Here is a 27757-nt window from a genome sequence, read left to right as displayed (position 1 = left end):
GGCCCTTGCTAAATTCTGTGCACAGACTTTGAGATCTATACTTTAGACTGTATCTAAACCTGCTCCAACATGGACTGACATTCTGGCCTACTTTCAGCCGATGCGACTTGTCTGTCGCTGAACAGTCGCTTTTTATGTATTCAGCACCTATGTATAATGTTGTAAAAATGCTCTAGAAGCTAAAGTCGCAGAAATGTCACACATATTTGGCCTGCAACTTTCTGTGCGACAAATTCAGACAGGAAAAATCAGTATAAATCCTTAGAAAATTATCCCCCAGTGTCTCCATCTGCTGGCGGTATTGAATAAGCATTGCTGCACTGATGGGGTATGCATTAGACGAAAAAAAAGAAGAAAAAGAAGAATAATACGCCCAGAAAAGAGGCGAAAAGGAGAAAAACGTAAAAAAACGTGAAAAAAAAGTAAGAGGAAGAGAAGGGAAAAAAAGGTGGAAATGGGTTTAAAAGTGATTTCGGCGGAGAAATATATATATATATATATATATATATATATATATATATATATATACGCGCACACACACACATATATATAAACGTATTCTCCGTTGAGATATTGCAGCCGCTGCTGTGTCCAGGCCCAGGAGCCTTAGCACTGTGCTGTGATGTCACTCAATACCACTGACATCACTAGGTGTAAACAACATCTCTCCTTTGCTGTGTATGTGACTATGGAGCTGTTTGGTGATGTCGTCTATTATGGCCTTCATAGAAGCAACAGGAGATTGTTGCATCCATCTAGAACCCTCAGAACTACAGTGCTATGATGTCACTCACTTCCACAGGCCTTGCAGAGTGTAAACAACAACAACCCAGCTTTGTTGTGTATGTAACCATAGGGATTTGTGATGTCACCTAGAACCTTCACAGCAGCGACAGCTTTATGAGGAGCATCAGCACTGCTCTGCCTGAGCAGAACCATCACCGCCATAGGTTGTCAAATAACCCGGATTTAACCCACACAGGTAAGTCCAATGGGGTGCAGGCATGTCCTCTATGCTTACAGCTTCCCGTGGGTGTTGGTTTGATACCGTTTGGGGACAGCCAAGGAGGCATCTGCAGGCAACAAAGGTAGGTGTGTGCTTGTGTGTGTGTTTCCTATGCAGATCCTAAGCCCAGTGTCACATGCAAGTAGGAGGAGTAAGAAGGGTTCCTGGCAAATCCGGGTTATGGATTGCATTTAAAAAGGCCCCGTGGGAGTGCAATGGGCCCCTGTCTTGCTGCTTAGCAATAATGGTATGGGTTTAGGTTCTGCTGTGTGTACTGGTGGTTGACTGCCCCCCAGCCCAGAGTGTGCATGGAAAATTGTCTGGCAGCCTCCCTGACAGCAAGCAGTGATAGTGCCCATGAAGGGCACCTTGTTGGGCCCGCCCCTTTCACGGTTATCGCTTCTCGGCCTTTTGGCTAAGATCAAGTGTAGTATCTGTTCTTATCAGTTTAATATCTGATACGTCCCCTATCTGGGGACCATATATTAAATGGATTTTTTAGAACGGGGGCCGATTTCGAAGCTTGCTTCCGTCGCCCTATGCATTGACCCGATATGGCAGTATCTTCGGGTACAGTGCACCACCCCCTTACAGGGTTAAAAAGAAAGATTCCTACTTTCATTGCTACCTGCTTGCTGGCTAGCCAGCTAGCCAGCCCTGTGGGCCTTGCTGCTGCTGCAGCCAAAAAACAAAAGGTGGTGCTGCTGCTGCTTCTGCTGCTTCTGCTTCTGCTTGTGTCTGGCCGCTGTTGGAGCGTCCAGGCACAGGACTTCTGCTGCTGCTGACTAAATGGCCTCCTTAATTGGATCATTTGAGTAGCCAGCACACCTGTGCAGGTAGGGCATGACATGATAGGCAGCTGCCTTGATAGCGGGTGGGTGCTGAATGTTCCTAATTGACAAAATAAGATTAATGCTTATGAAGAAATATAAAATCTCATCCCTTCCCCAATATCGCGCCACACCCCTACCCCTTAATTCCCTGGTTGAACTTGATGGACATATGTCTTTTTTCGACCGTACTAACTATGTAACTATGTAACATAACATGGGGGGGGGGGGGGGGGGTCTCCTGGCTGTTCACACAGGTGTGTCATTGCTGTACATTGACCATGCATTGCTTCTGTGGTATTGCAAAGGCAAAGACAAATGCTTCCAGCCATCCATTGCACTAATGGATTGGTCATCAGCTGGCTGTCTATGTCCCGCATCAATATAGACCAAAGTACAGAGGGTTAGGCTATGCTATTGTGCACCTACCTGATGCATCAGAAGGTGCGAGGCCCTTGCTAAATTCTGTGCACAGACTTTGAGATCTATACTTTAGACTGTATCTAAACCTGCTCCAACATGGACTGACATTCTGGCCTACTTTCAGCCGATGCGACTTGTCTGTCGCTGAACAGTCGCTTTTTATGTATTCAGCACCTATGTATAATGTTGTAAAAATGCTCTAGAAGCTAAAGTCGCAGAAATGTCACACATATTTGGCCTGCAACTTTCTGTGCGACAAATTCAGACAGGAAAAATCAGTATAAATCCTTAGAAAATTATCCCCCAGTGTCTCCATCTGCTGGCGGTATTGAATAAGCATTGCTGCACTGATGGGGTATGCATTAGACGAAAAAAAAGAAGAAAAAGAAGAATAATACGCCCAGAAAAGAGGCGAAAAGGAGAAAAACGTAAAAAAACGTGAAAAAAAAGTAAGAGGAAGAGAAGGGAAAAAAAGGTGGAAATGGGTTTAAAAGTGATTTCGGCGGAGAAATATATATATATATATATATATATATATATATATATATATATATATATACGCGCACACACACACATATATATAAACGTATTCTCCGTTGAGATATTGCAGCCGCTGCTGTGTCCAGGCCCAGGAGCCTTAGCACTGTGCTGTGATGTCACTCAATACCACTGACATCACTAGGTGTAAACAACATCTCTCCTTTGCTGTGTATGTGACTATGGAGCTGTTTGGTGATGTCGTCTATTATGGCCTTCATAGAAGCAACAGGAGATTGTTGCATCCATCTAGAACCCTCAGAACTACAGTGCTATGATGTCACTCACTTCCACAGGCCTTGCAGAGTGTAAACAACAACAACCCAGCTTTGTTGTGTATGTAACCATAGGGATTTGTGATGTCACCTAGAACCTTCACAGCAGCGACAGCTTTATGAGGAGCATCAGCACTGCTCTGCCTGAGCAGAACCATCACCGCCATAGGTTGTCAAATAACCCGGATTTAACCCACACAGGTAAGTCCAATGGGGTGCAGGCATGTCCTCTATGCTTACAGCTTCCCGTGGGTGTTGGTTTGATACCGTTTGGGGACAGCCAAGGAGGCATCTGCAGGCAACAAAGGTAGGTGTGTGCTTGTGTGTGTGTTTCCTATGCAGATCCTAAGCCCAGTGTCACATGCAAGTAGGAGGAGTAAGAAGGGTTCCTGGCAAATCCGGGTTATGGATTGCATTTAAAAAGGCCCCGTGGGAGTGCAATGGGCCCCTGTCTTGCTGCTTAGCAATAATGGTATGGGTTTAGGTTCTGCTGTGTGTACTGGTGGTTGACTGCCCCCCAGCCCAGAGTGTGCATGGAAAATTGTCTGGCAGCCTCCCTGACAGCAAGCAGTGATAGTGCCCATGAAGGGCACCTTGTTGGGCCCGCCCCTTTCACGGTTATCGCTTCTCGGCCTTTTGGCTAAGATCAAGTGTAGTATCTGTTCTTATCAGTTTAATATCTGATACGTCCCCTATCTGGGGACCATATATTAAATGGATTTTTGAGAACGGGGGCCGATTTCGAAGCTTGCTTCCGTCGCCCTATGCATTGACCCGATATGGCAGTATCTTCGGGTACAGTGCACCACCCCCTTACAGGGTTAAAAAGAAAGATTCCTACTTTCATTGCTACCTGCTTGCTGGCTAGCCAGCTAGCCAGCCCTGTGGGCCTTGCTGCTGCTGCAGCCAAAAAACAAAAGGTGGTGCTGCTGCTGCTTCTGCTGCTTCTGCTTCTGCTTGTGTCTGGCCGCTGTTGGAGCGTCCAGGCACAGGACTTCTGCTGCTGCTGACTAAATGGCCTCCTTAATTGGATCATTTGAGTAGCCAGCACACCTGTGCAGGTAGGGCATGACATGATAGGCAGCTGCCTTGATAGCGGGTGGGTGCTGAATGTTCCTAATTGACAAAATAAGATTAATGCTTATGAAGAAATATAAAATCTCATCCCTTCCCCAATATCGCGCCACACCCCTACCCCTTAATTCCCTGGTTGAACTTGATGGACATATGTCTTTTTTCGACCGTACTAACTATGTAACTATGTAACATAACATGGGGGGGGGGGGGGGTCTCCTGGCTGTTCACACAGGTGTGTCATTGCTGTACATTGACCATGCATTGCTTCTGTGGTATTGCAAAGGCAAAGACAAATGCTTCCAGCCATCCATTGCACTAATGGATTGGTCATCAGCTGGCTGTCTATGTCCCGCATCAATATAGACCAAAGTACAGAGGGTTAGGCTATGCTATTGTGCACCTACCTGATGCATCAGAAGGTGCGAGGCCCTTGCTAAATTCTGTGCACAGACTTTGAGATCTATACTTTAGACTGTATCTAAACCTGCTCCAACATGGACTGACATTCTGGCCTACTTTCAGCCGATGCGACTTGTCTGTCGCTGAACAGTCGCTTTTTATGTATTCAGCACCTATGTATAATGTTGTAAAAATGCTCTAGAAGCTAAAGTCGCAGAAATGTCACACATATTTGGCCTGCAACTTTCTGTGCGACAAATTCAGACAGGAAAAATCAGTATAAATCCTTAGAAAATTATCCCCCAGTGTCTCCATCTGCTGGCGGTATTGAATAAGCATTGCTGCACTGATGGGGTATGCATTAGACGAAAAAAAAGAAGAAAAAGAAGAATAATACGCCCAGAAAAGAGGCGAAAAGGAGAAAAACGTAAAAAAACGTGAAAAAAAAGTAAGAGGAAGAGAAGGGAAAAAAAGGTGGAAATGGGTTTAAAAGTGATTTCGGCGGAGAAATATATATATATATATATATATATATATATATATATATATATACGCGCACACACACACATATATATAAACGTATTCTCCGTTGAGATATTGCAGCCGCTGCTGTGTCCAGGCCCAGGAGCCTTAGCACTGTGCTGTGATGTCACTCAATACCACTGACATCACTAGGTGTAAACAACATCTCTCCTTTGCTGTGTATGTGACTATGGAGCTGTTTGGTGATGTCGTCTATTATGGCCTTCATAGAAGCAACAGGAGATTGTTGCATCCATCTAGAACCCTCAGAACTACAGTGCTATGATGTCACTCACTTCCACAGGCCTTGCAGAGTGTAAACAACAACAACCCAGCTTTGTTGTGTATGTAACCATAGGGATTTGTGATGTCACCTAGAACCTTCACAGCAGCGACAGCTTTATGAGGAGCATCAGCACTGCTCTGCCTGAGCAGAACCATCACCGCCATAGGTTGTCAAATAACCCGGATTTAACCCACACAGGTAAGTCCAATGGGGTGCAGGCATGTCCTCTATGCTTACAGCTTCCCGTGGGTGTTGGTTTGATACCGTTTGGGGACAGCCAAGGAGGCATCTGCAGGCAACAAAGGTAGGTGTGTGCTTGTGTGTGTGTTTCCTATGCAGATCCTAAGCCCAGTGTCACATGCAAGTAGGAGGAGTAAGAAGGGTTCCTGGCAAATCCGGGTTATGGATTGCATTTAAAAAGGCCCCGTGGGAGTGCAATGGGCCCCTGTCTTGCTGCTTAGCAATAATGGTATGGGTTTAGGTTCTGCTGTGTGTACTGGTGGTTGACTGCCCCCCAGCCCAGAGTGTGCATGGAAAATTGTCTGGCAGCCTCCCTGACAGCAAGCAGTGATAGTGCCCATGAAGGGCACCTTGTTGGGCCCGCCCCTTTCACGGTTATCGCTTCTCGGCCTTTTGGCTAAGATCAAGTGTAGTATCTGTTCTTATCAGTTTAATATCTGATACGTCCCCTATCTGGGGACCATATATTAAATGGATTTTTGAGAACGGGGGCCGATTTCGAAGCTTGCTTCCGTCGCCCTATGCATTGACCCGATATGGCAGTATCTTCGGGTACAGTGCACCACCCCCTTACAGGGTTAAAAAGAAAGATTCCTACTTTCATTGCTACCTGCTTGCTGGCTAGCCAGCTAGCCAGCCCTGTGGGCCTTGCTGCTGCTGCAGCCAAAAAACAAAAGGTGGTGCTGCTGCTGCTTCTGCTGCTTCTGCTTCTGCTTGTGTCTGGCCGCTGTTGGAGCGTCCAGGCACAGGACTTCTGCTGCTGCTGACTAAATGGCCTCCTTAATTGGATCATTTGAGTAGCCAGCACACCTGTGCAGGTAGGGCATGACATGATAGGCAGCTGCCTTGATAGCGGGTGGGTGCTGAATGTTCCTAATTGACAAAATAAGATTAATGCTTATGAAGAAATATAAAATCTCATCCCTTCCCCAATATCGCGCCACACCCCTACCCCTTAATTCCCTGGTTGAACTTGATGGACATATGTCTTTTTTCGACCGTACTAACTATGTAACTATGTAACATAACATGGGGGGGGGGGGGGTCTCCTGGCTGTTCACACAGGTGTGTCATTGCTGTACATTGACCATGCATTGCTTCTGTGGTATTGCAAAGGCAAAGACAAATGCTTCCAGCCATCCATTGCACTAATGGATTGGTCATCAGCTGGCTGTCTATGTCCCGCATCAATATAGACCAAAGTACAGAGGGTTAGGCTATGCTATTGTGCACCTACCTGATGCATCAGAAGGTGCGAGGCCCTTGCTAAATTCTGTGCACAGACTTTGAGATCTATACTTTAGACTGATCTAAACCTGCTCCAACATGGACTGACATTCTGGCCTACTTTCAGCCGATGCGACTTGTCTGTCGCTGAACAGTCGCTTTTTATGTATTCAGCACCTATGTATAATGTTGTAAAAATGCTCTAGAAGCTAAAGTCGCAGAAATGTCACACATATTTGGCCTGCAACTTTCTGTGCGACAAATTCAGACAGGAAAAATCAGTATAAATCCTTAGAAAATTATCCCCCAGTGTCTCCATCTGCTGGCGGTATTGAATAAGCATTGCTGCACTGATGGGGTATGCATTAGACGAAAAAAAAGAAGAAAAAGAAGAATAATACGCCCAGAAAAGAGGCGAAAAGGAGAAAAACGTAAAAAAACGTGAAAAAAAAGTAAGAGGAAGAGAAGGGAAAAAAAGGTGGAAATGGGTTTAAAAGTGATTTCGGCGGAGAAATATATATATATATATATAATATATATATATATATATACGCGCACACACACACATATATATAAACGTATTCTCCGTTGAGATATTGCAGCCGCTGCTGTGTCCAGGCCCAGGAGCCTTAGCACTGTGCTGTGATGTCACTCAATACCACTGACATCACTAGGTGTAAACAACATCTCTCCTTTGCTGTGTATGTGACTATGGAGCTGTTTGGTGATGTCGTCTATTATGGCCTTCATAGAAGCAACAGGAGATTGTTGCATCCATCTAGAACCCTCAGAACTACAGTGCTATGATGTCACTCACTTCCACAGGCCTTGCAGAGTGTAAACAACAACAACCCAGCTTTGTTGTGTATGTAACCATAGGGATTTGTGATGTCACCTAGAACCTTCACAGCAGCGACAGCTTTATGAGGAGCATCAGCACTGCTCTGCCTGAGCAGAACCATCACCGCCATAGGTTGTCAAATAACCCGGATTTAACCCACACAGGTAAGTCCAATGGGGTGCAGGCATGTCCTCTATGCTTACAGCTTCCCGTGGGTGTTGGTTTGATACCGTTTGGGGACAGCCAAGGAGGCATCTGCAGGCAACAAAGGTAGGTGTGTGCTTGTGTGTGTGTTTCCTATGCAGATCCTAAGCCCAGTGTCACATGCAAGTAGGAGGAGTAAGAAGGGTTCCTGGCAAATCCGGGTTATGGATTGCATTTAAAAAGGCCCCGTGGGAGTGCAATGGGCCCCTGTCTTGCTGCTTAGCAATAATGGTATGGGTTTAGGTTCTGCTGTGTGTACTGGTGGTTGACTGCCCCCCAGCCCAGAGTGTGCATGGAAAATTGTCTGGCAGCCTCCCTGACAGCAAGCAGTGATAGTGCCCATGAAGGGCACCTTGTTGGGCCCGCCCCTTTCACGGTTATCGCTTCTCGGCCTTTTGGCTAAGATCAAGTGTAGTATCTGTTCTTATCAGTTTAATATCTGATACGTCCCCTATCTGGGGACCATATATTAAATGGATTTTTGAGAACGGGGGCCGATTTCGAAGCTTGCTTCCGTCGCCCTATGCATTGACCCGATATGGCAGTATCTTTGGGTACAGTGCACCACCCCCTTACAGGGTTAAAAAGAAAGATTCCTACTTTCATTGCTACCTGCTTGCTGGCTAGCCAGCTAGCCAGCCCTGTGGGCCTTGCTGCTGCTGCAGCCAAAAAACAAAAGGTGGTGCTGCTGCTGCTTCTGCTGCTTCTGCTTCTGCTTGTGTCTGGCCGCTGTTGGAGCGTCCAGGCACAGGACTTCTGCTGCTGCTGACTAAATGGCCTCCTTAATTGGATCATTTGAGTAGCCAGCACACCTGTGCAGGTAGGGCATGACATGATAGGCAGCTGCCTTGATAGCGGGTGGGTGCTGAATGTTCCTAATTGACAAAATAAGATTAATGCTTATGAAGAAATATAAAATCTCATCCCTTCCCCAATATCGCGCCACACCCCTACCCCTTAATTCCCTGGTTGAACTTGATGGACATATGTCTTTTTTCGACCGTACTAACTATGTAACTATGTAACATAACATGGGGGGGGGGGGGGTCTCCTGGCTGTTCACACAGGTGTGTCATTGCTGTACATTGACCATGCATTGCTTCTGTGGTATTGCAAAGGCAAAGACAAATGCTTCCAGCCATCCATTGCACTAATGGATTGGTCATCAGCTGGCTGTCTATGTCCCGCATCAATATAGACCAAAGTACAGAGGGTTAGGCTATGCTATTGTGCACCTACCTGATGCATCAGAAGGTGCGAGGCCCTTGCTAAATTCTGTGCACAGACTTTGAGATCTATACTTTAGACTGTATCTAAACCTGCTCCAACATGGACTGACATTCTGGCCTACTTTCAGCCGATGCGACTTGTCTGTCGCTGAACAGTCGCTTTTTATGTATTCAGCACCTTATGTATAATGTTGTAAAAATGCTCTAGAAGCTAAAGTCGCAGAAATGTCACACATATTTGGCCTGCAACTTTCTGTGCGACAAATTCAGACAGGAAAAATCAGTATAAATCCTTAGAAAATTATCCCCCAGTGTCTCCATCTGCTGGCGGTATTGAATAAGCATTGCTGCACTGATGGGGTATGCATTAGACGAAAAAAAAGAAGAAAAAGAAGAATAATACGCCCAGAAAAGAGGCGAAAAGGAGAAAAACGTAAAAAAACGTGAAAAAAAAGTAAGAGGAAGAGAAGGGAAAAAAAGGTGGAAATGGGTTTAAAAGTGATTTCGGCGGAGAATATATATATATATATATATATATATATATATATATATATATATATATATATATATACGCGCACACACACACATATATATAAACGTATTCTCCGTTGAGATATTGCAGCCGCTGCTGTGTCCAGGCCCAGGAGCCTTAGCACTGTGCTGTGATGTCACTCAATACCACTGACATCACTAGGTGTAAACAACATCTCTCCTTTGCTGTGTATGTGACTATGGAGCTGTTTGGTGATGTCGTCTATTATGGCCTTCATAGAAGCAACAGGAGATTGTTGCATCCATCTAGAACCCTCAGAACTACAGTGCTATGATGTCACTCACTTCCACAGGCCTTGCAGAGTGTAAACAACAACAACCCAGCTTTGTTGTGTATGTAACCATAGGGATTTGTGATGTCACCTAGAACCTTCACAGCAGCGACAGCTTTATGAGGAGCATCAGCACTGCTCTGCCTGAGCAGAACCATCACCGCCATAGGTTGTCAAATAACCCGGATTTAACCCACACAGGTAAGTCCAATGGGGTGCAGGCATGTCCTCTATGCTTACAGCTTCCCGTGGGTGTTGGTTTGATACCGTTTGGGGACAGCCAAGGAGGCATCTGCAGGCAACAAAGGTAGGTGTGTGCTTGTGTGTGTGTTTCCTATGCAGATCCTAAGCCCAGTGTCACATGCAAGTAGGAGGAGTAAGAAGGGTTCCTGGCAAATCCGGGTTATGGATTGCATTTAAAAAGGCCCCGTGGGAGTGCAATGGGCCCCTGTCTTGCTGCTTAGCAATAATGGTATGGGTTTAGGTTCTGCTGTGTGTACTGGTGGTTGACTGCCCCCCAGCCCAGAGTGTGCATGGAAAATTGTCTGGCAGCCTCCCTGACAGCAAGCAGTGATAGTGCCCATGAAGGGCACCTTGTTGGGCCCGCCCCTTTCACGGTTATCGCTTCTCGGCCTTTTGGCTAAGATCAAGTGTAGTATCTGTTCTTATCAGTTTAATATCTGATACGTCCCCTATCTGGGGACCATATATTAAATGGATTTTTGAGAACGGGGGCCGATTTCGAAGCTTGCTTCCGTCGCCCTATGCATTGACCCGATATGGCAGTATCTTTGGGTACAGTGCACCACCCCCTTACAGGGTTAAAAAGAAAGATTCCTACTTTCATTGCTACCTGCTTGCTGGCTAGCCAGCTAGCCAGCCCTGTGGGCCTTGCTGCTGCTGCAGCCAAAAAACAAAAGGTGGTGCTGCTGCTGCTTCTGCTGCTTCTGCTTCTGCTTGTGTCTGGCCGCTGTTGGAGCGTCCAGGCACAGGACTTCTGCTGCTGCTGACTAAATGGCCTCCTTAATTGGATCATTTGAGTAGCCAGCACACCTGTGCAGGTAGGGCATGACATGATAGGCAGCTGCCTTGATAGCGGGTGGGTGCTGAATGTTCCTAATTGACAAAATAAGATTAATGCTTATGAAGAAATATAAAATCTCATCCCTTCCCCAATATCGCGCCACACCCCTACCCCTTAATTCCCTGGTTGAACTTGATGGACATATGTCTTTTTTCGACCGTACTAACTATGTAACTATGTAACATAACATGGGGGGGGGGGGGGGTCTCCTGGCTGTTCACACAGGTGTGTCATTGCTGTACATTGACCATGCATTGCTTCTGTGGTATTGCAAAGGCAAAGACAAATGCTTCCAGCCATCCATTGCACTAATGGATTGGTCATCAGCTGGCTGTCTATGTCCCGCATCAATATAGACCAAAGTACAGAGGGTTAGGCTATGCTATTGTGCACCTACCTGATGCATCAGAAGGTGCGAGGCCCTTGCTAAATTCTGTGCACAGACTTTGAGATCTATACTTTAGACTGTATCTAAACCTGCTCCAACATGGACTGACATTCTGGCCTACTTTCAGCCGATGCGACTTGTCTGTCGCTGAACAGTCGCTTTTTATGTATTCAGCACCTATGTATAATGTTGTAAAAATGCTCTAGAAGCTAAAGTCGCAGAAATGTCACACATATTTGGCCTGCAACTTTCTGTGCGACAAATTCAGACAGGAAAAATCAGTATAAATCCTTAGAAAATTATCCCCCAGTGTCTCCATCTGCTGGCGGTATTGAATAAGCATTGCTGCACTGATGGGGTATGCATTAGACGAAAAAAAAGAAGAAAAAGAAGAATAATACGCCCAGAAAAGAGGCGAAAAGGAGAAAAACGTAAAAAAACGTGAAAAAAAAGTAAGAGGAAGAGAAGGGAAAAAAAGGTGGAAATGGGTTTAAAAGTGATTTCGGCGGAGAAATATATATATATATATATATATATATATATATATATATATATATATATATACGCGCACACACACACATATATATAAACGTATTCTCCGTTGAGATATTGCAGCCGCTGCTGTGTCCAGGCCCAGGAGCCTTAGCACTGTGCTGTGATGTCACTCAATACCACTGACATCACTAGGTGTAAACAACATCTCTCCTTTGCTGTGTATGTGACTATGGAGCTGTTTGGTGATGTCGTCTATTATGGCCTTCATAGAAGCAACAGGAGATTGTTGCATCCATCTAGAACCCTCAGAACTACAGTGCTATGATGTCACTCACTTCCACAGGCCTTGCAGAGTGTAAACAACAACAACCCAGCTTTGTTGTGTATGTAACCATAGGGATTTGTGTTGTCACCTAGAACCTTCACAGCAGCGACAGCTTTATGAGGAGCATCAGCACTGCTCTGCCTGAGCAGAACCATCACCGCCATAGGTTGTCAAATAACCCGGATTTAACCCACACAGGTAAGTCCAATGGGGTGCAGGCATGTCCTCTATGCTTACAGCTTCCCGTGGGTGTTGGTTTGATACCGTTTGGGGACAGCCAAGGAGGCATCTGCAGGCAACAAAGGTAGGTGTGTGCTTGTGTGTGTGTTTCCTATGCAGATCCTAAGCCCAGTGTCACATGCAAGTAGGAGGAGTAAGAAGGGTTCCTGGCAAATCCGGGTTATGGATTGCATTTAAAAAGGCCCCGTGGGAGTGCAATGGGCCCCTGTCTTGCTGCTTAGCAATAATGGTATGGGTTTAGGTTCTGCTGTGTGTACTGGTGGTTGACTGCCCCCCAGCCCAGAGTGTGCATGGAAAATTGTCTGGCAGCCTCCCTGACAGCAAGCAGTGATAGTGCCCATGAAGGGCACCTTGTTGGGCCCGCCCCTTTCACGGTTATCGCTTCTCGGCCTTTTGGCTAAGATCAAGTGTAGTATCTGTTCTTATCAGTTTAATATCTGATACGTCCCCTATCTGGGGACCATATATTAAATGGATTTTTGAGAACGGGGGCCGATTTCGAAGCTTGCTTCCGTCGCCCTATGCATTGACCCGATATGGCAGTATCTTCGGGTACAGTGCACCACCCCCTTACAGGGTTAAAAAGAAAGATTCCTACTTTCATTGCTACCTGCTTGCTGGCTAGCCAGCTAGCCAGCCCTGTGGGCCTTGCTGCTGCTGCAGCCAAAAAACAAAAGGTGGTGCTGCTGCTGCTTCTGCTGCTTCTGCTGCTGCTTGTGTCTGGCCGCTGTTGGAGCGTCCAGGCACAGGACTTCTGCTGCTGCTGACTAAATGGCCTCCTTAATTGGATCATTTGAGTAGCCAGCACACCTGTGCAGGTAGGGCATGACATGATAGGCAGCTGCCTTGATAGCGGGTGGGTGCTGAATGTTCCTAATTGACAAAATAAGATTAATGCTTATGAAGAAATATAAAATCTCATCCCTTCCCCAATATCGCGCCACACCCCTACCCCTTAATTCCCTGGTTGAACTTGATGGACATATGTCTTTTTTCGACCGTACTAACTATGTAACTATGTAACATAACATGGGGGGGGGGGTCTCCTGGCTGTTCACACAGGTGTGTCATTGCTGTACATTGACCATGCATTGCTTCTGTGGTATTGCAAAGGCAAAGACAAATGCTTCCAGCCATCCATTGCACTAATGGATTGGTCATCAGCTGGCTGTCTATGTCCCGCATCAATATAGACCAAAGTACAGAGGGTTAGGCTATGCTATTGTGCACCTACCTGATGCATCAGAAGGTGCGAGGCCCTTGCTAAATTCTGTGCACAGACTTTGAGATCTATACTTTAGACTGTATCTAAACCTGCTCCAACATGGACTGACATTCTGGCCTACTTTCAGCCGATGCGACTTGTCTGTCGCTGAACAGTCGCTTTTTATGTATTCAGCACCTATGTATAATGTTGTAAAAATGCTCTAGAAGCTAAAGTCGCAGAAATGTCACACATATTTGGCCTGCAACTTTCTGTGCGACAAATTCAGACAGGAAAAATCAGTATAAATCCTTAGAAAATTATCCCCCAGTGTCTCCATCTGCTGGCGGTATTGAATAAGCATTGCTGCACTGATGGGGTATGCATTAGACGAAAAAAAAGAAGAAAAAGAAGAATAATACGCCCAGAAAAGAGGCGAAAAGGAGAAAAACGTAAAAAAACGTGAAAAAAAGTAAGAGGAAGAGAAGGGAAAAAAAGGTGGAAATGGGTTTAAAAGTGATTTCGGCGGAGAAATATATATATATATATATATATATATATATATATATATATATATATACGCGCACACACACACATATATATAAACGTATTCTCCGTTGAGATATTGCAGCCGCTGCTGTGTCCAGGCCCAGGAGCCTTAGCACTGTGCTGTGATGTCACTCAATACCACTGACATCACTAGGTGTAAACAACATCTCTCCTTTGCTGTGTATGTGACTATGGAGCTGTTTGGTGATGTCGTCTATTATGGCCCTCATAGAAGCAACAGGAGATTGTTGCATCCATCTAGAACCCTCAGAACTACAGTGCTATGATGTCACTCACTTCCACAGGCCTTGCAGAGTGTAAACAACAACAACCCAGCTTTGTTGTGTATGTAACCATAGGGATTTGTGATGTCACCTAGAACCTTCACAGCAGCGACAGCTTTATGAGGAGCATCAGCACTGCTCTGCCTGAGCAGAACCATCACCGCCATAGGTTGTCAAATAACCCGGATTTAACCCACACAGGTAAGTCCAATGGGGTGCAGGCATGTCCTCTATGCTTACAGCTTCCCGTGGGTGTTGGTTTGATACCGTTTGGGGACAGCCAAGGAGGCATCTGCAGGCAACAAAGGTAGGTGTGTGCTTGTGTGTGTGTTTCCTATGCAGATCCTAAGCCCAGTGTCACATGCAAGTAGGAGGAGTAAGAAGGGTTCCTGGCAAATCCGGGTTATGGATTGCATTTAAAAAGGCCCCGTGGGAGTGCAATGGGCCCCTGTCTTGCTGCTTAGCAATAATGGTATGGGTTTAGGTTCTGCTGTGTGTACTGGTGGTTGACTGCCCCCCAGCCCAGAGTGTGCATGGAAAATTGTCTGGCAGCCTCCCTGACAGCAAGCAGTGATAGTGCCCATGAAGGGCACCTTGTTGGGCCCGCCCCTTTCACGGTTATCGCTTCTCGGCCTTTTGGCTAAGATCAAGTGTAGTATCTGTTCTTATCAGTTTAATATCTGATACGTCCCCTATCTGGGGACCATATATTAAATGGATTTTTGAGAACGGGGGCCGATTTCGAAGCTTGCTTCCGTCGCCCTATGCATTGACCCGATATGGCAGTATCTTCGGGTACAGTGCACCACCCCCTTACAGGGTTAAAAAGAAAGATTCCTACTTTCATTGCTACCTGCTTGCTGGCTAGCCAGCTAGCCAGCCCTGTGGGCCTTGCTGCTGCTGCAGCCAAAAAACAAAAGGTGGTGCTGCTGCTGCTTCTGCTGCTTCTGCTTCTGCTTGTGTCTGGCCGCTGTTGGAGCGTCCAGGCACAGGACTTCTGCTGCTGCTGACTAAATGGCCTCCTTAATTGGATCATTTGAGTAGCCAGCACACCTGTGCAGGTAGGGCATGACATGATAGGCAGCTGCCTTGATAGCGGGTGGGTGCTGAATGTTCCTAATTGACAAAATAAGATTAATGCTTATGAAGAAATATAAAATCTCATCCCTTCCCCAATATCGCGCCACACCCCTACCCCTTAATTCCCTGGTTGAACTTGATGGACATATGTCTTTTTTCGACCGTACTAACTATGTAACTATGTAACATAACATGGGGGGGGGGGGGGGGGGGTCTCCTGGCTGTTCACACAGGTGTGTCATTGCTGTACATTGACCATGCATTGCTTCTGTGGTATTGCAAAGGCAAAGACAAATGCTTCCAGCCATCCATTGCACTAATGGATTGGTCATCAGCTGGCTGTCTATGTCCCGCATCAATATAGACCAAAGTACAGAGGGTTAGGCTATGCTATTGTGCACCTACCTGATGCATCAGAAGGTGCGAGGCCCTTGCTAAATTCTGTGCACAGACTTTGAGATCTATACTTTAGACTGTATCTAAACCTGCTCCAACATGGACTGACATTCTGGCCTACTTTCAGCCGATGCGACTTGTCTGTCGCTGAACAGTCGCTTTTTATGTATTCAGCACCTATGTATAATGTTGTAAAAATGCTCTAGAAGCTAAAGTCGCAGAAATGTCACACATATTTGGCCTGCAACTTTCTGTGCGACAAATTCAGACAGGAAAAATCAGTATAAATCCTTAGAAAATTATCCCCCAGTGTCTCCATCTGCTGGCGGTATTGAATAAGCATTGCTGCACTGATGGGGTATGCATTAGACGAAAAAAAAGAAGAAAAAGAAGAATAATACGCCCAGAAAAGAGGCGAAAAGGAGAAAAACGTAAAAAAACGTGAAAAAAAAGTAAGAGGAAGAGAAGGGAAAAAAAGGTGGAAATGGGTTTAAAAGTGATTTCGGCGGAGAAATATATATATATATATATATATATATATATATATATATATATATATATATATATATACGCGCACACACACACACATATATATAAACGTATTCTCCGTTGAGATATTGCAGCCGCTGCTGTGTCCAGGCCCAGGAGCCTTAGCACTGTGCTGTGATGTCACTCAATACCACTGACATCACTAGGTGTAAACAACATCTCTCCTTTGCTGTGTATGTGACTATGGAGCTGTTTGGTGATGTCGTCTATTATGGCCTTCATAGAAGCAACAGGAGATTGTTGCATCCATCTAGAACCCTCAGAACTACAGTGCTATGATGTCACTCACTTCCACAGGCCTTGCAGAGTGTAAACAACAACAACCCAGCTTTGTTGTGTATGTAACCATAGGGATTTGTGATGTCACCTAGAACCTTCACAGCAGCGACAGCTTTATGAGGAGCATCAGCACTGCTCTGCCTGAGCAGAACCATCACCGCCATAGGTTGTCAAATAACCCGGATTTAACCCACACAGGTAAGTCCAATGGGGTGCAGGCATGTCCTCTATGCTTACAGCTTCCCGTGGGTGTTGGTTTGATACCGTTTGGGGACAGCCAAGGAGGCATCTGCAGGCAACAAAGGTAGGTGTGTGCTTGTGTGTGTGTTTCCTATGCAGATCCTAAGCCCAGTGTCACATGCAAGTAGGAGGAGTAAGAAGGGTTCCTGGCAAATCCGGGTTATGGATTGCATTTAAAAAGGCCCCGTGGGAGTGCAATGGGCCCCTGTCTTGCTGCTTAGCAATAATGGTATGGGTTTAGGTTCTGCTGTGTGTACTGGTGGTTGACTGCCCCCCATCCCAGAGTGTGCATGGAAAATTGTCTGGCAGCCTCCCTGACAGCAAGCAGTGATAGTGCCCATGAAGGGCACCTTGTTGGGCCCGCCCCTTTCACGGTTATCGCTTCTCGGCCTTTTGGCTAAGATCAAGTGTAGTATCTGTTCTTATCAGTTTAATATCTGATACGTCCCCTATCTGGGGACCATATATTAAATGGATTTTTGAGAACGGGGGCCGATTTCGAAGCTTGCTTCCGTCGCCCTATGCATTGACCCGATATGGCAGTATCTTCGGGTACAGTGCACCACCCCCTTACAGGGTTAAAAAGAAAGATTCCTACTTTCATTGCTACCTGCTTGCTGGCTAGCCAGCTAGCCAGCCCTGTGGGCCTTGCTGCTGCTGCAGCCAAAAAACAAAAGGTGGTGCTGCTGCTGCTTCTGCTGCTTCTGCTTCTGCTTGTGTCTGGCCGCTGTTGGAGCGTCCAGGCACAGGACTTCTGCTGCTGCTGACTAAATGGCCTCCTTAATTGGATCATTTGAGTAGCCAGCACACCTGTGCAGGTAGGGCATGACATGATAGGCAGCTGCCTTGATAGCGGGTGGGTGCTGAATGTTCCTAATTGACAAAATAAGATTAATGCTTATGAAGAAATATAAAATCTCATCCCTTCCCCAATATCGCGCCACACCCCTACCCCTTAATTCCCTGGTTGAACTTGATGGACATATGTCTTTTTTCGACCGTACTAACTATGTAACTATGTAACATAACATGGGGGGGGGGGGGGGGGTCTCCTGGCTGTTCACACAGGTGTGTCATTGCTGTACATTGACCATGCATTGCTTCTGTGGTATTGCAAAGGCAAAGACAAATGCTTCCAGCCATCCATTGCACTAATGGATTGGTCATCAGCTGGCTGTCTATGTCCCGCATCAATATAGACCAAAGTACAGAGGGTTAGGCTATGCTATTGTGCACCTACCTGATGCATCAGAAGGTGCGAGGCCCTTGCTAAATTCTGTGCACAGACTTTGAGATCTATACTTTAGACTGTATCTAAACCTGCTCCAACATGGACTGACATTCTGGCCTACTTTCAGCCGATGCGACTTGTCTGTCGCTGAACAGTCGCTTTTTATGTATTCAGCACCTATGTATAATGTTGTAAAAATGCTCTAGAAGCTAAAGTCGCAGAAATGTCACACATATTTGGCCTGCAACTTTCTGTGCGACAAATTCAGACAGGAAAAATCAGTATAAATCCTTAGAAAATTATCCCCCAGTGTCTCCATCTGCTGGCGGTATTGAATAAGCATTGCTGCACTGATGGGGTATGCATTAGACGAAAAAAAAGAAGAAAAAGAAGAATAATACGCCCAGAAAAGAGGCGAAAAGGAGAAAAACGTAAAAAAACGTGAAAAAAAAGTAAGAGGAAGAGAAGGGAAAAAAAGGTGGAAATGGGTTTAAAAGTGATTTCGGCGGAGAAATATATATATATATATATATATATATATATATATACGCGCACACACACACATATATATAAACGTATTCTCCGTTGAGATATTGCAGCCGCTGCTGTGTCCAGGCCCAGGAGCCTTAGCACTGTGCTGTGATGTCACTCAATACCACTGACATCACTAGGTGTAAACAACATCTCTCCTTTGCTGTGTATGTGACTATGGAGCTGTTTGGTGATGTCGTCTATTATGGCCTTCATAGAAGCAACAGGAGATTGTTGCATCCATCTAGAACCCTCAGAACTACAGTGCTATGATGTCACTCACTTCCACAGGCCTTGCAGAGTGTAAACAACAACAACCCAGCTTTGTTGTGTATGTAACCATAGGGATTTGTGATGTCACCTAGAACCTTCACAGCAGCGACAGCTTTATGAGGAGCATCAGCACTGCTCTGCCTGAGCAGAACCATCACCGCCATAGGTTGTCAAATAACCCGGATTTAACCCACACAGGTAAGTCCAATGGGGTGCAGGCATGTCCTCTATGCTTACAGCTTCCCGTGGGTGTTGGTTTGATACCGTTTGGGGACAGCCAAGGAGGCATCTGCAGGCAACAAAGGTAGGTGTGTGCTTGTGTGTGTGTTTCCTATGCAGATCCTAAGCCCAGTGTCACATGCAAGTAGGAGGAGTAAGAAGGGTTCCTGGCAAATCCGGGTTATGGATTGCATTTAAAAAGGCCCCGTGGGAGTGCAATGGGCCCCTGTCTTGCTGCTTAGCAATAATGGTATGGGTTTAGGTTCTGCTGTGTGTACTGGTGGTTGACTGCCCCCCAGCCCAGAGTGTGCATGGAAAATTGTCTGGCAGCCTCCCTGACAGCAAGCAGTGATAGTGCCCATGAAGGGCACCTTGTTGGGCCCGCCCCTTTCACGGTTATCGCTTCTCGGCCTTTTGGCTAAGATCAAGTGTAGTATCTGTTCTTATCAGTTTAATATCTGATACGTCCCCTATCTGGGGACCATATATTAAATGGATTTTTGAGAACGGGGGCCGATTTCGAAGCTTGCTTCCGTCGCCCTATGCATTGACCCGATATGGCAGTATCTTCGGGTACAGTGCACCACCCCCTTACAGGGTTAAAAAGAAAGATTCCTACTTTCATTGCTACCTGCTTGCTGGCTAGCCAGCTAGCCAGCCCTGTGGGCCTTGCTGCTGCTGCAGCCAAAAAACAAAAGGTGGTGCTGCTGCTGCTTCTGCTGCTTCTGCTTCTGCTTGTGTCTGGCCGCTGTTGGAGCGTCCAGGCACAGGACTTCTGCTGCTGCTGACTAAATGGCCTCCTTAATTGGATCATTTGAGTAGCCAGCACACCTGTGCAGGTAGGGCATGACATGATAGGCAGCTGCCTTGATAGCGGGTGGGTGCTGAATGTTCCTAATTGACAAAATAAGATTAATGCTTATGAAGAAATATAAAATCTCATCCCTTCCCCAATATCGCGCCACACCCCTACCCCTTAATTCCCTGGTTGAACTTGATGGACATATGTCTTTTTTCGACCGTACTAACTATGTAACTATGTAACATAACATGGGGGGGGGGGGGGGGGGTCTCCTGGCTGTTCACACAGGTGTGTCATTGCTGTACATTGACCATGCATTGCTTCTGTGGTATTGCAAAGGCAAAGACAAATGCTTCCAGCCATCCATTGCACTAATGGATTGGTCATCAGCTGGCTGTCTATGTCCCGCATCAATATAGACCAAAGTACAGAGGGTTAGGCTATGCTATTGTGCACCTACCTGATGCATCAGAAGGTGCGAGGCCCTTGCTAAATTCTGTGCACAGACTTTGAGATCTATACTTTAGACTGTATCTAAACCTGCTCCAACATGGACTGACATTCTGGCCTACTTTCAGCCGATGCGACTTGTCTGTCGCTGAACAGTCGCTTTTTATGTATTCAGCACCTATGTATAATGTTGTAAAAATGCTCTAGAAGCTAAAGTCGCAGAAATGTCACACATATTTGGCCTGCAACTTTCTGTGCGACAAATTCAGACAGGAAAAATCAGTATAAATCCTTAGAAAATTATCCCCCAGTGTCTCCATCTGCTGGCGGTATTGAATAAGCATTGCTGCACTGATGGGGTATGCATTAGACGAAAAAAAAGAAGAAAAAGAAGAATAATACGCCCAGAAAAGAGGCGAAAAGGAGAAAAACGTAAAAAAACGTGAAAAAAAAGTAAGAGGAAGAGAAGGGAAAAAAAGGTGGAAATGGGTTTAAAAGTGATTTCGGCAGAGAAATATATATATATATATATATATATATATATATATATATATATATATACGCGCACACACACACATATATATAAACGTATTCTCCGTTGAGATATTGCAGCCGCTGCTGTGTCCAGGCCCAGGAGCCTTAGCACTGTGCTGTGATGTCACTCAATACCACTGACATCACTAGGTGTAAACAACATCTCTCCTTTGCTGTGTATGTGACTATGGAGCTGTTTGGTGATGTCGTCTATTATGGCCTTCATAGAAGCAACAGGAGATTGTTGCATCCATCTAGAACCCTCAGAACTACAGTGCTATGATGTCACTCACTTCCACAGGCCTTGCAGAGTGTAAACAACAACAACCCAGCTTTGTTGTGTATGTAACCATAGGGATTTGTGATGTCACCTAGAACCTTCACAGCAGCGACAGCTTTATGAGGAGCATCAGCACTGCTCTGCCTGAGCAGAACCATCACCGCCATAGGTTGTCAAATAACCCGGATTTAACCCACACAGGTAAGTCCAATGGGGTGCAGGCATGTCCTCTATGCTTACAGCTTCCCGTGGGTGTTGGTTTGATACCGTTTGGGGACAGCCAAGGAGGCATCTGCAGGCAACAAAGGTAGGTGTGTGCTTGTGTGTGTGTTTCCTATGCAGATCCTAAGCCCAGTGTCACATGCAAGTAGGAGGAGTAAGAAGGGTTCCTGGCAAATCCGGGTTATGGATTGCATTTAAAAAGGCCCCGTGGGAGTGCAATGGGCCCCTGTCTTGCTGCTTAGCAATAATGGTATGGGTTTAGGTTCTGCTGTGTGTACTGGTGGTTGACTGCCCCCCAGCCCAGAGTGTGCATGGAAAATTGTCTGGCAGCCTCCCTGACAGCAAGCAGTGATAGTGCCCATGAAGGGCACCTTGTTGGGCCCGCCCCTTTCACGGTTATCGCTTCTCGGCCTTTTGGCTAAGATCAAGTGTAGTATCTGTTCTTATCAGTTTAATATCTGATACGTCCCCTATCTGGGGACCATATATTAAATGGATTTTTGAGAACGGGGGCCGATTTCGAAGCTTGCTTCCGTCGCCCTATGCATTGACCCGATATGGCAGTATCTTCGGGTACAGTGCACCACCCCCTTACAGGGTTAAAAAGAAAGATTCCTACTTTCATTGCTACCTGCTTGCTGGCTAGCCAGCTAGCCAGCCCTGTGGGCCTTGCTGCTGCTGCAGCCAAAAAACAAAAGGTGGTGCTGCTGCTGCTTCTGCTGCTTCTGCTTCTGCTTGTGTCTGGCCGCTGTTGGAGCATCCAGGCACAGGACTTCTGCTGCTGCTGACTAAATGGCCTCCTTAATTGGATCATTTGAGTAGCCAGCACACCTGTGCAGGTAGGGCATGACATGATAGGCAGCTGCCTTGATAGCGGGTGGGTGCTGAATGTTCCTAATTGACAAAATAAGATTAATGCTTATGAAGAAATATAAAATCTCATCCCTTCCCCAATATCGCGCCACACCCCTACCCCTTAATTCCCTGGTTGAACTTGATGGACATATGTCTTTTTTCGACCGTACTAACTATGTAACTATGTAACATAACATGGGGGGGGGGGGGGGGGGGGTCTCCTGGCTGTTCACACAGGTGTGTCATTGCTGTACATTGACCATGCATTGCTTCTGTGGTATTGCAAAGGCAAAGACAAATGCTTCCAGCCATCCATTGCACTAATGGATTGGTCATCAGCTGGCTGTCTATGTCCCGCATCAATATAGACCAAAGTACAGAGGGTTAGGCTATGCTATTGTGCACCTACCTGATGCATCAGAAGGTGCGAGGCCCTTGCTAAATTCTGTGCACAGACTTTGAGATCTATACTTTAGACTGTATCTAAACCTGCTCCAACATGGACTGACATTCTGGCCTACTTTCAGCCGATGCGACTTGTCTGTCGCTGAACAGTCGCTTTTTATGTATTCAGCACCTATGTATAATGTTGTAAAAATGCTCTAGAAGCTAAAGTCGCAGAAATGTCACACATATTTGGCCTGCAACTTTCTGTGCGACAAATTCAGACAGGAAAAATCAGTATAAATCCTTAGAAAATTATCCCCCAGTGTCTCCATCTGCTGGCGGTATTGAATAAGCATTGCTGCACTGATGGGGTATGCATTAGACGAAAAAAAAGAAGAAAAAGAAGAATAATACGCCCAGAAAAGAGGCGAAAAGGAGAAAAACGTAAAAAAACGTGAAAAAAAAGTAAGAGGAAGAGAAGGGAAAAAAAGGTGGAAATGGGTTTAAAAGTGATTTCGGCGGAGAAATATATATATATATATATATATATATATATATATATATATATACGCGCACACACACACATATATATAAACGTATTCTCCGTTGAGATATTGCAGCCGCTGCTGTGTCCAGGCCCAGGAGCCTTAGCACTGTGCTGTGATGTCACTCAATACCACTGACATCACTAGGTGTAAACAACATCTCTCCTTTGCTGTGTATGTGACTATGGAGCTGTTTGGTGATGTCGTCTATTATGGCCTTCATAGAAGCAACAGGAGATTGTTGCATCCATCTAGAACCCTCAGAACTACAGTGCTATGATGTCACTCACTTCCACAGGCCTTGCAGAGTGTAAACAACAACAACCCAGCTTTGTTGTGTATGTAACCATAGGGATTTGTGATGTCACCTAGAACCTTCACAGCAGCGACAGCTTTATGAGGAGCATCATCACTGCTCTGCCTGAGCAGAACCATCACCGCCATAGGTTGTCAAATAACCCGGATTTAACCCACACAGGTAAGTCCAATGGGGTGCAGGCATGTCCTCTATGCTTACAGCTTCCCGTGGGTGTTGGTTTGATACCGTTTGGGGACAGCCAAGGAGGCATCTGCAGGCAACAAAGGTAGGTGTGTGCTTGTGTGTGTGTTTCCTATGCAGATCCTAAGCCCAGTGTCACATGCAAGTAGGAGGAGTAAGAAGGGTTCCTGGCAAATCCGGGTTATGGATTGCATTTAAAAAGGCCCCGTGGGAGTGCAATGGGCCCCTGTCTTGCTGCTTAGCAATAATGGTATGGGTTTAGGTTCTGCTGTGTGTACTGGTGGTTGACTGCCCCCCAGCCCAGAGTGTGCATGGAAAATTGTCTGGCAGCCTCCCTGACAGCAAGCAGTGATAGTGCCCATGAAGGGCACCTTGTTGGGCCCGCCCCTTTCACGGTTATCACTTCTCGGCCTTTTGGCTAAGATCAAGTGTAGTATCTGTTCTTATCAGTTTAATATCTGATACGTCCCCTATCTGGGGACCATATATTAAATGGATTTTTGAGAACGGGGGCCGATTTCGAAGCTTGCTTCCGTCGCCCTATGCATTGACCCGATATGGCAGTATCTTCGGGTACAGTGCACCACCCCCTTACAGGGTTAAAAAGAAAGATTCCTACTTTCATTGCTACCTGCTTGCTGGCTAGCCAGCTAGCCAGCCCTGTGGGCCTTGCTGCTGCTGCAGCCAAAAAACAAAAGGTGGTGCTGCTGCTGCTTCTGCTGCTTCTGCTTCTGCTTGTGTCTGGCCGCTGTTGGAGCATCCAGGCACAGGACTTCTGCTGCTGCTGACTAAATGGCCTCCTTAATTGGATCATTTGAGTAGCCAGCACACCTGTGCAGGTAGGGCATGACATGATAGGCAGCTGCCTTGATAGCGGGTGGGTGCTGAATGTTCCTAATTGACAAAATAAGATTAATGCTTATGAAGAAATATAAAATCTCATCCCTTCCCCAATATCGCGCCACACCCCTACCCCTTAATTCCCTGGTTGAACTTGATGGACATATGTCTTTTTTCGACCGTACTAACTATGTAACTATGTAACATAACATGGGGGGGGGGGGGGGGGGGGGTCTCCTGGCTGTTCACACAGGTGTGTCATTGCTGTACATTGACCATGCATTGCTTCTGTGGTATTGCAAAGGCAAAGACAAATGCTTCCAGCCATCCATTGCACTAATGGATTGGTCATCAGCTGGCTGTCTATGTCCCGCATCAATATAGACCAAAGTACAGAGGGTTAGGCTATGCTATTGTGCACCTACCTGATGCATCAGAAGGTGCGAGGCCCTTGCTAAATTCTGTGCACAGACTTTGAGATCTATACTTTAGACTGTATCTAAACCTGCTCCAACATGGACTGACATTCTGGCCTACTTTCAGCCGATGCGACTTGTCTGTCGCTGAACAGTCGCTTTTTATGTATTCAGCACCTATGTATAATGTTGTAAAAATGCTCTAGAAGCTAAAGTCGCAGAAATGTCACACATATTTGGCCTGCAACTTTCTGTGCGACAAATTCAGACAGGAAAAATCAGTATAAATCCTTAGAAAATTATCCCCCAGTGTCTCCATCTGCTGGCGGTATTGAATAAGCATTGCTGCACTGATGGGGTATGCATTAGACGAAAAAAAAGAAGAAAAAGAAGAATAATACGCCCAGAAAAGAGGCGAAAAGGAGAAAAACGTAAAAAAACGTGAAAAAAAAGTAAGAGGAAGAGAAGGGAAAAAAAGGTGGAAATGGGTTTAAAAGTGATTTCGGCGGAGAAATATATATATATATATATATATATATATATATATATATACGCGCACACACACACATATATATAAACATATTCTCCGTTGAGATATTGCAGCCGCTGCTGTGTCCAGGCCCAGGAGCCTTAGCACTGTGCTGTGATGTCACTCAATACCACTGACATCACTAGGTGTAAACAACATCTCTCCTTTGCTGTGTATGTGACTATGGAGCTGTTTGGTGATGTCGTCTATTATGGCCTTCATAGAAGCAACAGGAGATTGTTGCATCCATCTAGAACCCTCAGAACTACAGTGCTATGATGTCACTCACTTCCACAGGCCTTGCAGAGTGTAAACAACAACAACCCAGCTTTGTTGTGTATGTAACCATAGGGATTTGTGATGTCACCTAGAACCTTCACAGCAGCGACAGCTTTATGAGGAGCATCAGCACTGCTCTGCCTGAGCAGAACCATCACCGCCATAGGTTGTCAAATAACCCGGATTTAACCCACACAGGTAAGTCCAATGGGGTGCAGGCATGTCCTCTATGCTTACAGCTTCCCGTGGGTGTTGGTTTGATACCGTTTGGGGACAGCCAAGGAGGCATCTGCAGGCAACAAAGGTAGGTGTGTGCTTGTGTGTGTGTTTCCTATGCAGATCCTAAGCCCAGTGTCACATGCAAGTAGGAGGAGTAAGAAGGGTTCCTGGCAAATCCGGGTTATGGATTGCATTTAAAAAGGCCCCGTGGGAGTGCAATGGGCCCCTGTCTTGCTGCTTAGCAATAATGGTATGGGTTTAGGTTCTGCTGTGTGTACTGGTGGTTGACTGCCCCCCAGCCCAGAGTGTGCATGGAAAATTGTCTGGCAGCCTCCCTGACAGCAAGCAGTGATAGTGCCCATGAAGGGCACCTTGTTGGGCCCGCCCCTTTCACGGTTATCGCTTCTCGGCCTTTTGGCTAAGATCAAGTGTAGTATCTGTTCTTATCAGTTTAATATCTGATACGTCCCCTATCTGGGGACCATATATTAAATGGATTTTTGAGAACGGGGGCCGATTTCGAAGCTTGCTTCCGTCGCCCTATGCATTGACCCGATATGGCAGTATCTTCGGGTACAGTGCACCACCCCCTTACAGGGTTAAAAAGAAAGATTCCTACTTTCATTGCTACCTGCTTGCTGGCTAGCCAGCTAGCCAGCCCTGTGGGCCTTGCTGCTGCTGCAGCCAAAAAACAAAAGGTGGTGCTGCTGCTGCTTCTGCTGCTTCTGCTTCTGCTTGTGTCTGGCCGCTGTTGGAGCGTCCAGGCACAGGACTTCTGCTGCTGCTGACTAAATGGCCTCCTTAATTGGATCATTTGAGTAGTCAGCACACCTGTGCAGGTAGGGCATGACATGATAGGCAGCTGCCTTGATAGCGGGTGGGTGCTGAATGTTCCTAATTGACAAAATAAGATTAATGCTTATGAAGAAATATAAAATCTCATCCCTTCCCCAATATCGCGCCACACCCCTACCCCTTAATTCCCTGGTTGAACTTGATGGACATATGTCTTTTTTCGACCGTACTAACTATGTAACTATGTAACATAACATGGGGGGGGGGGGGGGGGGGTCTCCTGGCTGTTCACACAGGTGTGTCATTGCTGTACATTGACCATGCATTGCTTCTGTGGTATTGCAAAGGCAAAGACAAATGCTTCCAGCCATCCATTGCACTAATGGATTGGTCATCAGCTGGCTGTCTATGTCCCGCATCAATATAGACCAAAGTACAGAGGGTTAGGCTATGCTATTGTGCACCTACCTGATGCATCAGAAGGTGCGAGGCCCTTGCTAAATTCTGTGCACAGACTTTGAGATCTATACTTTAGACTGTATCTAAACCTGCTCCAACATGGACTGACATTCTGGCCTACTTTCAGCCGATGCGACTTGTCTGTCGCTGAACAGTCGCTTTTTATGTATTCAGCACCTATGTATAATGTTGTAAAAATGCTCTAGAAGCTAAAGTCGCAGAAATGTCACACATATTTGGCCTGCAACTTTCTGTGCGACAAATTCAGACAGGAAAAATCAGTATAAATCCTTAGAAAATTATCCCCCAGTGTCTCCATCTGCTGGCGGTATTGAATAAGCATTGCTGCACTGATGGGG

At 46.0% G+C, this 27757-nt stretch overlaps 12 non-coding genes across 12 annotated transcripts; all 12 read left to right on the top strand.

Annotated features, from left to right (window-relative positions):
• The first annotated feature begins 1401 nt into the window (after positions 1–1401).
• On the top strand, positions 1402–1592 carry LOC130305796 (U2 spliceosomal RNA). The gene has a single exon (XR_008855233.1). It is a non-coding gene; the product is annotated as a U2 spliceosomal RNA (small nuclear RNA).
• A 2099-nt stretch (positions 1593–3691) lies between these two features.
• On the top strand, positions 3692–3882 carry LOC130305786 (U2 spliceosomal RNA). Its single transcript, XR_008855224.1, has one exon. It is a non-coding gene; the product is annotated as a U2 spliceosomal RNA (small nuclear RNA).
• Positions 3883–5972: 2090 nt separating this feature from the next.
• On the top strand, positions 5973–6163 carry LOC130305785 (U2 spliceosomal RNA). Its single transcript, XR_008855223.1, has one exon. It is a non-coding gene; the product is annotated as a U2 spliceosomal RNA (small nuclear RNA).
• Positions 6164–8246: 2083 nt separating this feature from the next.
• Positions 8247–8437, top strand: LOC130305801 (U2 spliceosomal RNA). The gene has a single exon (XR_008855238.1). It is a non-coding gene; the product is annotated as a U2 spliceosomal RNA (small nuclear RNA).
• A 2103-nt stretch (positions 8438–10540) lies between these two features.
• LOC130305800 (U2 spliceosomal RNA) lies at positions 10541–10731 on the top strand. Its single transcript, XR_008855237.1, has one exon. It is a non-coding gene; the product is annotated as a U2 spliceosomal RNA (small nuclear RNA).
• Positions 10732–12829: 2098 nt separating this feature from the next.
• LOC130305784 (U2 spliceosomal RNA) lies at positions 12830–13020 on the top strand. The gene has a single exon (XR_008855222.1). It is a non-coding gene; the product is annotated as a U2 spliceosomal RNA (small nuclear RNA).
• A 2089-nt stretch (positions 13021–15109) lies between these two features.
• LOC130305783 (U2 spliceosomal RNA) lies at positions 15110–15300 on the top strand. The gene has a single exon (XR_008855221.1). It is a non-coding gene; the product is annotated as a U2 spliceosomal RNA (small nuclear RNA).
• A 2110-nt stretch (positions 15301–17410) lies between these two features.
• LOC130305782 (U2 spliceosomal RNA) lies at positions 17411–17601 on the top strand. Its single transcript, XR_008855220.1, has one exon. It is a non-coding gene; the product is annotated as a U2 spliceosomal RNA (small nuclear RNA).
• A 2084-nt stretch (positions 17602–19685) lies between these two features.
• Positions 19686–19876, top strand: LOC130305781 (U2 spliceosomal RNA). Its single transcript, XR_008855219.1, has one exon. It is a non-coding gene; the product is annotated as a U2 spliceosomal RNA (small nuclear RNA).
• Positions 19877–21973: 2097 nt separating this feature from the next.
• On the top strand, positions 21974–22164 carry LOC130305780 (U2 spliceosomal RNA). Its single transcript, XR_008855218.1, has one exon. It is a non-coding gene; the product is annotated as a U2 spliceosomal RNA (small nuclear RNA).
• A 2095-nt stretch (positions 22165–24259) lies between these two features.
• LOC130305795 (U2 spliceosomal RNA) lies at positions 24260–24450 on the top strand. The gene has a single exon (XR_008855232.1). It is a non-coding gene; the product is annotated as a U2 spliceosomal RNA (small nuclear RNA).
• A 2092-nt stretch (positions 24451–26542) lies between these two features.
• On the top strand, positions 26543–26733 carry LOC130305779 (U2 spliceosomal RNA). Its single transcript, XR_008855217.1, has one exon. It is a non-coding gene; the product is annotated as a U2 spliceosomal RNA (small nuclear RNA).
• The last annotated feature ends 1024 nt before the right edge of the window (positions 26734–27757 follow it).

This window comes from Hyla sarda, unplaced genomic scaffold (genome assembly GCF_029499605.1).
Source record: "Hyla sarda isolate aHylSar1 unplaced genomic scaffold, aHylSar1.hap1 scaffold_1332, whole genome shotgun sequence".
In the NCBI taxonomy this organism is placed as follows: domain Eukaryota; kingdom Metazoa; phylum Chordata; class Amphibia; order Anura; family Hylidae; genus Hyla; species Hyla sarda.
This window is presented reverse-complemented; position numbering and strand designations above follow the sequence as displayed.